The 14,356-nt window shown below is 44.2% G+C and overlaps 1 protein-coding gene and 1 non-coding gene across 2 annotated transcripts in view; both read left to right on the top strand.

Annotated features, from left to right (window-relative positions):
• Positions 1-14,356, top strand: part of CHMP5 (charged multivesicular body protein 5) — a 297,689-nt gene that overhangs the window by 188,695 nt on the left and 94,638 nt on the right. The window lies entirely within an intron of this gene.
• On the top strand, positions 306-431 carry LOC126938178 (U4atac minor spliceosomal RNA). Its single transcript, XR_007720002.1, has one exon. It is a non-coding gene; the product is annotated as a U4atac minor spliceosomal RNA (small nuclear RNA).

Below are 14,356 nucleotides of genomic sequence, written 5' to 3'. Positions count from 1 at the left end.
AAAAATTTGATCATGAAAATAAATATTGATAGATACAATTTATTACCAGTTGAACAAAGTAAACCATGAGTCCATAGTGATATAAATAAGTGGAATTTGATGAGTAACAATATATTTACCTAATTTCAAATACTGCCTTAAGAAATACTAATAATTTTAATGGGAAACATTAGAGAAATCCAAATTGTGAGACATTCTAGAAAACAACCATCCTGAAGTCTTCCAGAATGTCAAGGTCATGATAGTCAAAGATTGAGAAAATGTTCTCATCACAATTGAAGGAAAATAAAGAGAAATAACAACTAACTATCCTTTTCTTGGGGTTACACTACTGTCCAAAGAGCATGTAGTGAGGGCAGTACTGCCAATGTCTACACAACACACCTGCATCAACTAGAGCTTTGCTTTAGCTTGGTGCAATTTTTGGAAAAATGAAAAACTGAAGGAAAAAAACTAAATGCAACATGTGATTCTAAAGTGGATCCTTCTATTATAAAGAATATTCTCTGGGCATGGTGGCTCACATCTGTAATCCTAGCACTTTGGGAGGCCGAGGCAGGCAGATCACCTGAGGTTAGGGGTTCAAGACCAGCCTGGCCAACATGGCGAAACACCATCTCTACTAAAAATACAAAAATTAGCCAGGCGTGGTGGCACATGCCTGTAATCCTAGCTACTCAGGAGGCTGAGGCAGGATAATCACTTGAACCTGGGAGGTGGAGGTTGCAGTGAGCCGAGATCGTGCCACTGCCCTCCAGCCTGGGTGACAAGAGTGTGACTCCGTCTCAAAAAAAAAAAAAAAATATATATATATATATGTGTGTGTGTGTATGTGTGTGTATGTATATTATTGGGGGCCAGGAGCAGTGGCTCATGCCTGTGATCCCAACACTTTGGGAGGCCAAGACAGGTGGACCACTTGAGGCTAGGAGTTCAAGACCAGCCTGACCAATGTGGTGAAACCACATCTCTAGTAAAAATACAAAAATTAGCTGGGTATGGTGGTGTGCACCTGTAATCCCAGCTACTTGGGAAGCTGAGGCAGGAGAATCACTTGAACCTGGGAGGTGGAGGTTGCAGTGAGCCAAGATCATGCCACTGCACTCCAGCCTGGGCGACAGAGCAAGACTCTGTCCAAAAAAAAAAAAAAAATTATAATCTTATGGACCCATCATCCTATATGCTGTCCATTGTTGACTGAAATGTTGTTATGTGGCACATGATGGTATTTGAGAGTAAATTTCTCATGTATATAATTAGAGTCCTAGTGTGGTTCATGCCTCATGCCTATAATCCCAGCTCTTTGGGAGGCCAAGGCAGGAAGATCGCTTGAGGCCAGAAGTTTGAAACTAGCCTGGGTAACATAGCAAGACCCCTGTCTCTACGAAAATTTTTTAAAATTATCTAGACATGGTGGTGCATACCTGTAGTCCTAGCTACTCGGAAGGCTGAGGCAGGGAGATCATTTGAGCCCAGGAGTTTGAAGTTATAGTAAGCTATGATCAAGCCACTGTACTCCAGCCTGGATGACAGTAAGACCCTGTCACTAAAAAATAAAAATTAAGTTAAAAAAAGAATATTATTGGGATGACCAGTGAAACTGGGATGGGGACTAAGGATAAAATGATAATAATGTAGCCATGTTAACTTCCTGTTTTGATGATTATATTGTGGTTACACTGGAAATATACACAAAAGGGTTTTGGAGTAATAGGGCATCATATCAGAAATTTACTCTCAAGTACCATCATGTGCCACATAACGCTTCAGTCAACAGTGGACAGCATATAGGATGATGGGTCCATAAGATGATAATAAAGCTGCCCTGTACAGGTATACTATTTTTTATATTTTACACTGTATTATTACTGTGCCTTTTCTAGGTTTAGATATGTTTAGTTACACACTTACCATTGTGTTACAGTTGCCTACAGTGTAGGCAGTAACAGTAACATGCTGTGCAGGTTTGTAGCCTGGGAGCAATAGGCCGTACCATATAACCTAGATGTATAGTGGGCTGTACTATCTAGATTTAGGCTCACTCTATGATGTTTGCACAATAACAAAATTGACTAACGACATATTTCTCAGAAAAAAATCCCCATGATTAAGCTGTATATGACTGTAGTCTAAAAAAATTATTTGTACTAAACTTGCAACTTCTCCTTAAGTGACTTTTCCCCCACACATCTAACATATAATGGAAATACAAGGACAAGAAAACCACAATAGACACTCCCATTTAGAATAGGAGATTAATAAGAGGCACATAGCAGTCATTAGCAAATCTGAGAACTAACCATGCACTTGTCACCAACTCCACCTGCTCCAGGGGCAGGGAATGTGATTCTCTGTGGCTCTTATCTCTACCCTTGGATGGAGCTCTTGGCTCCATCCTTTGAGTCATTCCTCCTTTTCCAAAATAAATAGGCTTTGTTCACAGTCGTTAACTTGTTCAAGATGCTTCACTGGGTACCCAGTGTGCTCTTTTCATGTTGAACTATTGTCTGTTTTAGCTCAAGCCACTACTGCTTACACTGGTACAATTCTTGTAGGGGAAAAAACTGAACTTTCCATGAATTTTATTTTTAATCAAACCATACCCCCAAATCTCGAGATAAGCCCTTCTCTCCTTTAGGCTGTGAATTACAGTGCTGTGGACCAAACCTTTAAGACTCTTAGAAGCACTTTAGTCTACATGAGAGGTTTAGGAGGCACTGTTTTAAGTCTTTCTGAGATCTCAACAGTCTTACAACCATAAAAAAGAACAAAATTATGTCCTTTGCTGCAATATGGATGCAGCTGGAGGCCATTATTCTAAGCAAATTAATGCAGGAACAGAAAACCAAATACCACATGTTCTCACCAATAAGTGGGAGCTAAACATTGAGTACACACTACACAAAGGTGGGAACAATAGACTCTGGGGACTCCAACAGAGGTGGGGGGACAAGAGTTGAAAAACTACCTATTGGGTACTACCTACTGGGTGATAGGGTCAATAGAAGCCCAAACCTCAGCATCATGCAATATACTCATATAACAAACCTGAACCTGTACCCCTGAATCTAAATTTCTTTTTAAATTGCTACCCATATATTAGTATATGCCAATAATATACTAATAGAGTACAAAAAATAACTAATATAACATTTGAGAAACAACAACAAAAGTCTTACAGCCACATCCTTGACCTTAAGTCCCCATTTTACAGGGAAGGTCTTGGAATTAATATTCCCTCTAGGTTTTAATTTACTTTGAGCATTTTTTTTTCTGGCTGTAGATAATGCCCTGGACCCTCTATAGTTTCTCAAAATTTTGCTTGAAACAAAATAGTTTCTTCTTCCTGTACTTCTTCACAGGCAGCTAAAGGGGGTAAGTTGGCATTTTGAACATTTTGCCTAGAAATCTCCATACCAAGGCGGCAAGTTCAATTATTTTATCCGCGTTACTACGTTACCACTATGTCACTTAGGTCCTGAATAACCTCCCACAACTTCCTCACTGTGCTGTCATCCTCCTTCCTACACTTCAGGACTCTGAAGCTTCCTGATTCCAAAGTCAATGTTATATGTTTTAGTTTTTTGTTATGGAAGCTCCCCACTTCTGGGTGTTAATTTGTTTTAATTATCTATTGCAGGGGTTGGGAAACTAGTTTGCATGGCCAAACCTAGCCCACCATCTGTTTTGGTAAGTGAAAATGCATTAGAACTCAGCCATGTTCTTTTGTTTGTGTATTTTCTATGGTTGTTTTCATACTGTGATGGCAAAGTTTAGTAGCAACAGAGATCATCTGGCCTGCAAAACCTAAAATATTGACTATCTGATCTTTTACGGAAAGTTTGCCAATGCCTGATTTATTGCTATGCAAAACAAAACAAAACAAAACTACTCAAAATGAATCTCTTAAAACAACAATTTATTATTTCTTACAATTATGTGTGTTACCCATTAACCCAATGGTTTTCTGCTTCACAGAGTGTTGGCTGGGGTGGTAGAAAGCCTGGAGGTACAAATGACCTCACCCACATGGCTGAAAGTTGGTGCTAGTTGCCAACTGGAAGCTCAGCTGGAACTGTTAGCCAGGTGTCTCACTTCTCCTCCTCCAGGTGGGCCCCCACAGAGTTGGTTGGGTCTCTTCACAGCTTTGCAGCTGGGTTCTCAGAAGGAGCATTCTGAATGCATAGGAGAGAACAGAATACTTTGTTGTTGTTGTTGTTTTGAGACAGGGTCTCGCTCTGTTGCTCAGGCTGGAGTGCAGTGGTGTGTGATCTTGGCTCACTGCAACCTCCACCTCTTGGGCTCAGGTGATCCTCCTAACTCAGCCTCCTGACTAGTTGCTACTACAGGTGTGCACCACCCTGCCCAGCTAATTTTTGTATTTTTAGTAGATATGGGGTTTTGCCATGTTGCCCAGGCTGGTCTCAAACTCCTGGGGTCAAGTTTTCTACCCACCTTGGCCTCCTAACATGCTGGGATTGCGGGCATGAGCCATTGTGCCTGGCCCAGAAGATCTCTTCAGGCCAAGCCTCAGAAGTTATACAGTGTTACATAGCTACATTCTATTGGTCTGCATAAGTCACAGCACCAACCTAGGTTCAAGGGGAGAGGAAATAGACTCCACATATTGATAAGAGATGTAGGAAAGAATTTGTGGCTGTTTTTAATCCATCACAACACAAATAAACTGCCTGTCAGGATAGTATTACCATCTATATTTTGTTCTGAGTGCTCAACTATACTTGTTCTCATGACCCGAAGTGGGTCTGCTTCCTCCTCTCACCCCTTTATCCCAGCCTGTACAAAGGTGCCATAGCACTGGGTCCAGGCCCTGCTCAGTGACTTTGGTCATCCATTTCCAGCAACATCTATACCCAATATATATATCGAGACTGTAGACAGGATACATCTACAGTCTGCTGGGATGGGTTATTTGCCTCAAGGGCTGCTTTCTCAGATCCTAGAAAGGCCAACAGAAGCCTGGTAACTGCCTTCAATTGCTGTATCTTAAAATTGTTGGAATATCCCATAACTAATTGCTAATTAGTTATTGCCATAATAATGCTGCTTAGCAAATAACCACCAAATTGAAGTGCTGTACAATAATAAAGCATGTATTTCTCTCTCAGGTGTCCATGGATTGGCTGGGACAGCTCTGATTAAGGATGTAGTAGCTCTGTAGGTTGGCTAGGTTAGTCTATGCCATGTGTCTCTATGTCTTCTGTGATACCCACCAAGGGCATGTTTTTCACATGGCACAAGATGGGTGAGCAAAATGCCCCAATATTTCATGAGGCCTGTGGTTGGAGTGGTCACTTCCACCCACATTCTATCAACCAAAACAAGTTGGCCAACCCAACATTATCATCTTCTGCCTCTAGTGGGAGAAATTTCAAAGTTACATGGCAAAGGGACTGGATATAGGGAGTGGTAAAGAATTAGGAATAATGCAACCCTCCATGACTTTTTCTTTTCTGGCGCTAGAATGGTGGTTGGGAATTGTGCTCCAGAACAATTCACAATTTGTAATATCTCTGGTCTCTTTTCCTCCAGTTTCCTGCTGTTCCCAGCCTGCACTATGGACTTCATCAGATTTCAGCATTAGAGAGAATATGGAAGGACATCAACCTAACTTCATCCAGTGAGGATTTCCACACACCATACACTCTCTGAGAGTTCTCCTGGCTTTGTGTGCACACCACCAGTGACAGGGAGCTCGCTATGTCATGAGGCAGCCTGCTCCCTTGTGGCTATCACTGACCCAACTATTAAGCCTTCTTATACAGACAGTCCCTGACTTGCCATTAGACTTACGACTTTTTTTTTTTTTTTTTTTTTTTTTTTGAGACAGAGTCTCGCTTTGTGGCCCAGGCTGGAGTGCAGTGGCCGGATCTCGGCTCACTGCAAGCTCCGCCTCCTGGGTTTATGCCATTCTCCTGCCTCAGCCTCCCGAGTAGCTGGGACTGCAGTTGCCCACCACCTCGCCCGGCTAGTTTTTTTTTGTATTTTTTAGTAGAGACGGGGTTTCACCGTGTTAGCCAGGATGGTCTCGATCTCCTGACCTCATGATCCGCCCGTCTCGGCCTCCCAAAGTGCTGGGATTACAGGCTTGAGCCACCGCGCCCGGCCAACTTATGACTTTTTGATTTTACAGTGGTGCAAAAACAATATGCATTCAGTAGAAACTGTATTTCAAATTTTGAATTTTGATCTTTTCCCAGGCTAGCAACATATGAAGGCCAACCTTTTGTTTTTAAAATAGGCTTTGTGTTAGATGCTTTTGCCCAACTATAGGTTAATGTAAATGTTCTGAGAATATTTAAGGAAGGCTAGGCTAAACTGTGATCTTTGGGAGCTTAGATATGTTAAGTGCATTTTCGACTTACAATATTTTCAACTTACGATGAGTTTATTGGGATGAAGCCCATTGTAAATAAAGGAACATCTGCATTAAGCTAAAATTCATGTCTATAACTTCGTCAGTAATATCAAGTCTGTTCCTCAGAGCCAGAGAATAAACTGAATCATTTTCCACATGATGGTCTTTCTGCTGTTTAAAGAGATCAGCCATGTACCTTCTCCCAAGCTGAAGACAACTCCTCACCAGGCTACCTATCAATTCTACCTTTTTTTAAAAAGAGATGGGGTCTCACTATGTTGCCTAGCCTGGTCTTGAACTCTGAGCTCAAGTGATCCTCCCACCTCAGCCTTCTGAGTAGCTGGGATTATAGGCACACACCACCATGCCCAGCTCCATTTCCATTGTTCTTCATGCTTCCTTGTTAAGTTCCTTCCCTATCCTGATTATTATTCTTTGATTGGGCTTTGACTCCCTGGGCATTTAGTAGGGTCTATAACTGAATGCAGCATTCCAGCCAGGGTCTAAGCAACAGAATAGAGCAGGACCATCATCTCCGTAATGTCAAATATCATACTTTCATCAATGTCTTCTGAAACAATGGTTTTGACTATGAAAACAGTCAATTATAACACTGCTCTGCCATGGCCACCACTGCCCATGATTATTTAACACCACTGCTACAGGACCGTTCACCACTGCTACAGGACCGTTCACCACTGCTACAGGACCGTTCATGCTGCTGCTGCCTCCATGAATAATTTCTACACCACTCCTGCCTCTTAGCATCGCTCCTAAGAATTCAGAGTCTTCAGTGGGAATGACTGAGCCAATTCACATGCTTGAGCCCTAGCTGCCAGGTAGGGGAGGAATGAATCTTCCCCTTTCTGCCTCCATGGTGGGAGCTAGGGCATTGCAGCCCTCCAGTACTACATACACTGGAAAATTCTTCCTAAATAAGATGGGGGATTGCATGCTGAGTGGACAAGTATAATGGCAAAGGTTCGCTCCAGTCATTTTAAAAAGTTCAATTTCCCTTTAATTGTACTATTATCCAACCCATATTTTCCTCTTTAGTCACAGGAATAATATGCCACAGATTGTAAAAGGCCGGCTCAGTTTGCCAACAGACTATCAAATGCAGCTCTGTGATCTGGCAGTTTAGGGACCTGTTAAAAAAGGAAATATGATAGTCTTTGCTCTGGCTTGTTCTGAGAAATCTCTACTTCCTTTACATCTTTAAAAGTCTATTCTTGGCCAGGCACAATGACTCACGCCTATAATCCCAGCACTTCAAGAGGTCGAGGCAGGGGGATTGCTTGAGCCCAGGAGTTCAAGATCAGCCTGGGCGACATAGTGAGACTTTGTCTCTATTAAAAATAAAAAAATTAGCCAGGCGTGGTGGTGGTATGTGTTTGTAGTCACAACTACTCATGAGGCTGAGGTGAGAGGATTGCCTAAGCCCAGGAGGTTGAGGTGGCAGTGAGATGTGATTGCACCACTGCATTCCAGCCTGGTGGGCAACAGAACAAGACCCTGTCTTACACATTACACACACACACACACACACACACACTATTCTTAGATAAGAGTGTAGTTTGCAGAATCAACTTCTTCCTGTAATGGACAGGTATTGATTTTGTCTGCTTCCTCCTTAATATTACTCCTTCTGTTAGAGATTCCCACTCTTCCCTATGTGATTAGAAGAGGCTAACTATGGGGTCTCTATGGCCCAGGTGACTTATATCTGGCCAATCAGAACACTATACCCTTCTGGCCACAATTGATTGGTTCAGGGATCAACATATGGCCCAAGAAGGACTAATGAGCAATGTCCCTTCTTCTCCCAGGACTTCTGCTGCAAATGTTGAGTAAAAGACTTTTCCTTTCATCTGGAATGGCCAGTCTGGAGTTAGCAAGGGTGCTATATTAGTTTCCAAGGACTCCTCTAACAAATTGTTACAGACTTCGTGGCTTAAAACAACAGAAATTGATTCTCTTACAGTTCTGGAGGCTAAAAGTCCAAAATATCAAGGTGTCAGCAGGGACATGCTTCTTCTTCTTTTTCTTTTCTTTTTTTTTTTTTTTTTTTTCTTTTGAGATAGGGTCTCACTCTGTCACCCTTCCTAGTAGCTGGTATCACAGGCATATGCACCATGCCCAGCTAATTTTTTAAAAAAATGTTTGTGGAGACGAGGTCTTACTCTGTTGCCCAGGCTGGACATGCTCCTTCTGAAAGCTCTAAGGAAGAATTCTTTCTTGCCTCTTCTAGCTTCTGGTGGCTCGCAGCCATCCTTGACATTCCTTGGCTTGTAGTGGCATCATTCTAATCTCTGCCTCCATCTTCACATGGCCTTCTCTCTGCCTATGATTTTCTCCTGTTGATGTGTCCTCTCCTCTTATAAGTAAACCAATCACTAGACTTAGGGCTCACCCTAATCCAGTATGACCCCGTCTTGACTTAACTAATTGCATCTGCAAAGACTATTTCCAAATAAGCTCAATTCTGAGGTTTTGGATAGAAACGAATTTTGGAGGTACGCTATCTATCTCATTACAGCCATTATGTGGAAAGAGCCTGTCTGAGAATTAAGCCAACAAGGAAGCTAGAGGGTTGTGCCCTGGTGTGCTGTATCAGACTCCCCCTGGGCTGACCAGTTATGTGACCTGGTGAATTACTCCTCCCTTTTTCCCCCATAAGCTGATTTGAAGTGACAGAAAGAAACTGATTACCACTCCTCCTTTTGCAAAATTAGAAAAGCATTTACACATGACTAATGTTCCAAACTTCTCCCCACTGTATTCATCCTCCAAAAGTCTCTGACAAGGATTGAGCAATTTCATTTGGAAATTCTCTTAGTGCCTTAGATTTACTTCATTTGGCTAGGAAACTAACTTATTTTGAGAAGCGAGATGATCTCTTACAATGTCTTCAACCATTCCTTTCTTATAATTTTTATTGTGGAAAATTTTAAAAAATATACAAAAATAGAGAAAATAGTGTAAGTCTCCAAGTTCCCATCACCTCACTTCAAAAAAATCAGTATTTAGCCATGTTTATTTCATCTATACCCCCAACTTCCCTCCACCTCCTGCAGGATTAGTTTAAAGCAAAATTCAGATAACATGTACAGTAGTACCTGCTTATCTGTTGCTTTCTGATGTCTCAGTTACTGGAGGTTAACCGTGGCCTAAAATATTAAATGGAAAATTTCAGAAATAAAAAATTCATAAGTTTTAAATTGCACACTGCTTTGAATGGTGTGATGAAATATTGCCCCATTCCTTGCCATCCTACCCAGGACATGAATCATCCCTTTTTCCAGCTTATCCATACTGTGTACCTTTCCTGCTTATTAGATAGTTACCCATTAGTAGCTATCTGTTTTGGTTATCAAACAGATAACCAAATTTTGGTTATCAAATAAAAAAAACATAGGATGTACGTAGGGTTCAATACAATCTGCAGTTTCCAGCATCCACTGGGGGTCTGAGAACACATACCCAAGGATAAGGGTGGACTATTGTAATTAATTTACCCTCTTCAACCACTATCCTGAGCTTAAAATTCGCTCATAACTGCATTTGATAAGCTCTGTTGCCTGCAAGACAAAGCAAGGTACTTTACACATAGGAAGTGGACAATTGAGGTTTGCTAAATAGAGTCCTTGCTCTCAGAATTTTCAATCTAATAAGAGAGAAAAGACAAGAACCTCCTCCAGGTGCTCACCAAACTTTAATGTGAATCACCTGGGGAGCAGTTAAAAATGCAGATTCTGCTCAAGTAGGTAGGAACTGCATTCTGGAGTTCCAACAAGCTCTTGGGCAATACCAATGCTGCTGATCCATGGATCACACTTTGAGCTGCAAGGCCCTAAACCATCATGCAAAGGAGATAATGATTGAGTGCTGTATAAGGTAGAGATAATGGGCCACACTGTTTAAGACCTGGCTTGTTAAGTAGCTTACCACAGTTATCCGAATTAATTTTTTAAATATTCCAGAGTGAGACTAACATCGAGCCAACCACCAGGGAGCCACCAAAGAAATTTTATAAACTCTGGGAAGAGAAGGCACAGTTACCTACCAGCTCAGGAAACATATATGACAGACAGCGAACATGTCTAGCCAACTCAGGGCGACTCCTTTCTCCACAAACTTGCCCGTCTTTAGGAAGGGTCCTGTGTAGCCATGTCGGTACTGCTTGCTCCCAGCCCCCAGCCACAGCTGTCTGAGCCAGGGGTGAGCATCTGACCCAAGTTGGTCTAATCAGATGATTTCTCCTGAGAATTTAGATTTGAGATTCCGGAAAGCTAGTCGGCCCCTGGGTGTGGCTGGAATTGAGATGATGTAAACATTCCACCTTCTGCCAATGCACAGAGAAGCAAAGAAAGCTGAGAGAATGAAACAGACCACAGAAAGAGAAGTGGACATAGAAATGAAAGAGAAATGCCCACGTTCCTGAGGCTTCCTTGCCCCCATTCTGGTCTTTCCTGAAGCCTATTAGCATTTCTTCCCATGGTTTCTGTGCCTTAGAACTCAATCCCCTTATATTAAAAATCTTCCAAGTGTTGCACCAGTGAGTTTCAGATCTTCAAAAGCAAAGAGACTGGCTGGGCGCAGTGACTCACGCCTGTAATCCCAGCACTTTGGGAAACTGAGATGGGCAGGTCACTTGAGGTAAGGAGTTCAAGACCAGCCTGGCTAACATGGTGAAACCCCGTCTCTACTAAAAGTACAGAAATTGGCCCGGGGCGGTGGTGGGCACCTGCAGTCCCAGCTACTCAGGAAGCTGAGGCATGAAGATCGCTTTAACCTGGGAGGTGGAGGTTGCGGTGAGCCGAGATTGGGCCACTGCACTCTCCAGCCTGGGCGACAGAGTGAGACTCTTTGTCTCAAACAAACAAACAAAAAGGAAAGAAACTGAGAAATAAACACAGTTCTACAACAAGCAGGACGAAGTCAGAGAGGAAGAGAAGGGTAAGAGCCTAGAAATGCAGGTCAGTGTGGGTCCCCCAGGTGGGTAGGTAGGAGACAGGCTATTCCTGATAGGAATGAAGTTTCAGGAACCAGCAAAGAAATTTCCTTTCTGCAGGCAGAGTGGAAGCCACCTGGTTCATGCTCCCTGCCTGTCTGGAGAGCCTTACCTGGAAATTCCCCTCAGCCTTCCTGTTTGTGTGGGATCAGCCATGCCAGAATGCACCTTGTTCCAGTCAAGCTCTGGGGCCATGGTAGCCCTGCTTTCCTGCCACCTGTGGTCACAGCCTGGCCCTCCCAAGTGACTTGGGGAGCTGTTCCCAGCTGGCTGCCACTCTGCCATTTCCCTAATCAGCATGCCACTCCCCAGGTCCCCAGCCTGGGGATGTGTGGCTTGGCTGAGCTGCAGGTGGGTCCTGAAGTCCATGGCGATGATCTGTGCCTGGTCCTTTTGTTCCAGGTAGACGACCAACTTGTCCTGCCTTTTCCAGGACCATCCCAGTTTTAAAACAAAAAGTCCCAAATCCCAAGAACCCTCTCAGTTCTGGGGAAACTGGTAGGGTTAGTCACTCTAATTATAGAGACCCCAGGTCCTCAGTGGAAACTGCCTGAGCATTGTGTCCTGAAGATAGCATCCCAACCCTGAGGACCCCAGACCTCCAAACCCTACCCTCTTAAGGATTCCCACACAACCAGATATTCCTGAAACCCCCATATCTCTCCATAGGCCTGTGTGCAATATGAGTCAGATTAGATTCTGAAGCCTCCCAGTCTTGAACTGGGTGACCTGGGCATGTTGTCTAACTTCACAGTGTCTTATCTGGAAAGTAATACCAAAATAGCACATGTGCCTCATGGGATCATGGGAGTATTGCCTGGGAATTCCCCTTGGCTTCCTGATTGTATTAGGACCAGCCATATGCCAGAAGGCACCTTGTTCCCATCAAGCTCTGGGGCCACAGAGTCCCTGCCAGCTGAGGCTATAGTCTGGCCCTATAGAAAGTTTTATTCTCTCAGTTTTCATTTTTAAAATATTCTGACCATATAAAAGTCAGCAGTTACTTTCACACCCTTACCCTAATCTAGTCATTGCCTCCTCCTTCCCATAGCCCACCTCCCGCTCTGTTGGGTACATGTCAGAGCACCAGTGATATGACCCAGTTTCTGCACAGGCAGTGGGAGGACCCAGGCTGCCTGCAGAGGCTTCACCTAGTCCTTCCTCTCTCTGGCCGTAGATCAGGGCCCGACTTCTGTAATCTCCAGGCTGAATCCCTGCAGGGGAAAGCTCATGGAGCTAGTTTGAAGGGCCTAGCAGGAAAGGGGCTGTCAAAGGACTTCAGTTACTTGGCCAGCCCTCTGATTTGAGCAGAGGACCCTGTGTCTCTGGTCCCCATGTTCTTACACCTGTCAGCAAGAAGTTCCAGGCCAGGAGGGACTGTCCCCTAAGAACCCTGCAAATACGGAAGAGGCATGAGCAGGTTTTGTGCATGCACAGTGGGGGCAGCTGATGGAGTCCTTGCAGCCAGCTCTCCCACCTGACAATTGTCACATGGGGGTGAGGGCTGTCTGCTCACAAAGGCAACCTGGCCCACATAGATTTCTTAATCGCTGTTCACCACAGAGAGGTGTATACACTAATGCGGGCATTGTATGTCCCAATGACAGCAAATCCCAAAGCCCGGGTGCTGGGTTTCAGGCCCTCTACGGAGAAAACCCCAGGAGTGCATGGAAGTCTCACCACCTCTTCTGCACCAGCCACACTGAGTTGGCTCTCAAAGGCCTCTTGTGACTGTACTTTCTCTCATCTTTCCCCACTTTGATAAACGTCCTGGGATTAGCCCTTCTGTGTTCATTAGATGCGCAATTTGTGTCTGTCTGAAAAGCTACGTCTGAATACTATTTGGCATGAACTGAAGAAATGTGATCTGCTGCGTTCCCCTCTAGCCAAATCTCTGGAGCTAGCCCGCCTCCTGCCAGCAGGGCCTACAGCTCTTCAGCGGGGTCTGGCAGCCTCACACGTTTGCTGAGGGGAGTGGTTGCACGCAGGAAGGTGGAGGAGGTGCCTGGGGTGGGACCAGGAACCCAGAGAAACAGAGGCAAAGCACCTTAGCAAATTGGCCAATAGATCTAGAGCCCCTATAATAATTTAGGGACATCACAGATGCCTGTAGTGGGCCCCAAACCCTAGGGACAGGAAAAGCAGGTCCCCCACGCAGCTCAGGAGCCTGAGTGGTTACCTGAGCCCAGTGTCCTGGGTATAAACTGCAGCAGAGGTGATTCGAGAGAGTCCAGGGGGTAGCATTCCAGATCCCAGGTCTGGGAGGGATTAGTGTTGAGCTCTTGAGATGTGTGTGTTTCTGTGTGATGAAATAGGAGAGAATGGGTAGTAGGGTTGGGGAGGGTGGTAGAATAAGCTATACTGAGGCTATTCAAATGTTTCCTGACTCCATCAGCACAGGTCCTGGAATTGGGAAGCCAGAGCTTGCAGCTATGGCAATCAAGGGCCCAGTTAAAATATGCTGAGGAGCGTAGGGGAAGAGAGAATTTAGTTGGTATGGATGTGGGTGTGTCAACAACTTTCCCTAGCCCATATTCTCCAACCCAAGCCTTCTGCTGTGACCCCGTCAGCACTCTCCCTGCTCCTCTCTTAGGGCCACATCACTTCTCCTTGTATCTCTTCACTCATGTCTTCGTCTTCTCTCCACCTCTTCCCCACCCTCCCCAAGTCAGGGATCCCAAGGCAGGACACCAACCTTTTGTTCCTGAGACTGAGCATTGAACTGGCCACCAATGAGGCATCAATAATGGTTTCCTGAATAAAGGAATAAATGAGAGAGGCTGGGAATTCAAACTTCAGTGGCCACAGGTTCACAAGAAGATGGCAAATGACAGATTAGACAGAGGTAACAATGCAGGAGATCAGCTCTGGAGTGAAAACACCATCCTCAGAGTGCACTGGGCAAGGGAGTAGGTAAAGCCAGCTCATGACAGGAACTCGGGCATTTCAGCAGCCAGAATCCA

This window comes from Macaca thibetana, chromosome 15, assembly GCF_024542745.1.
Source record: "Macaca thibetana thibetana isolate TM-01 chromosome 15, ASM2454274v1, whole genome shotgun sequence".
NCBI lineage: Eukaryota > Metazoa > Chordata > Mammalia > Primates > Cercopithecidae > Macaca > Macaca thibetana.
Note: the sequence above shows the minus strand (reverse complement) of the source record. Positions and strands in the feature narration are given on the sequence as shown.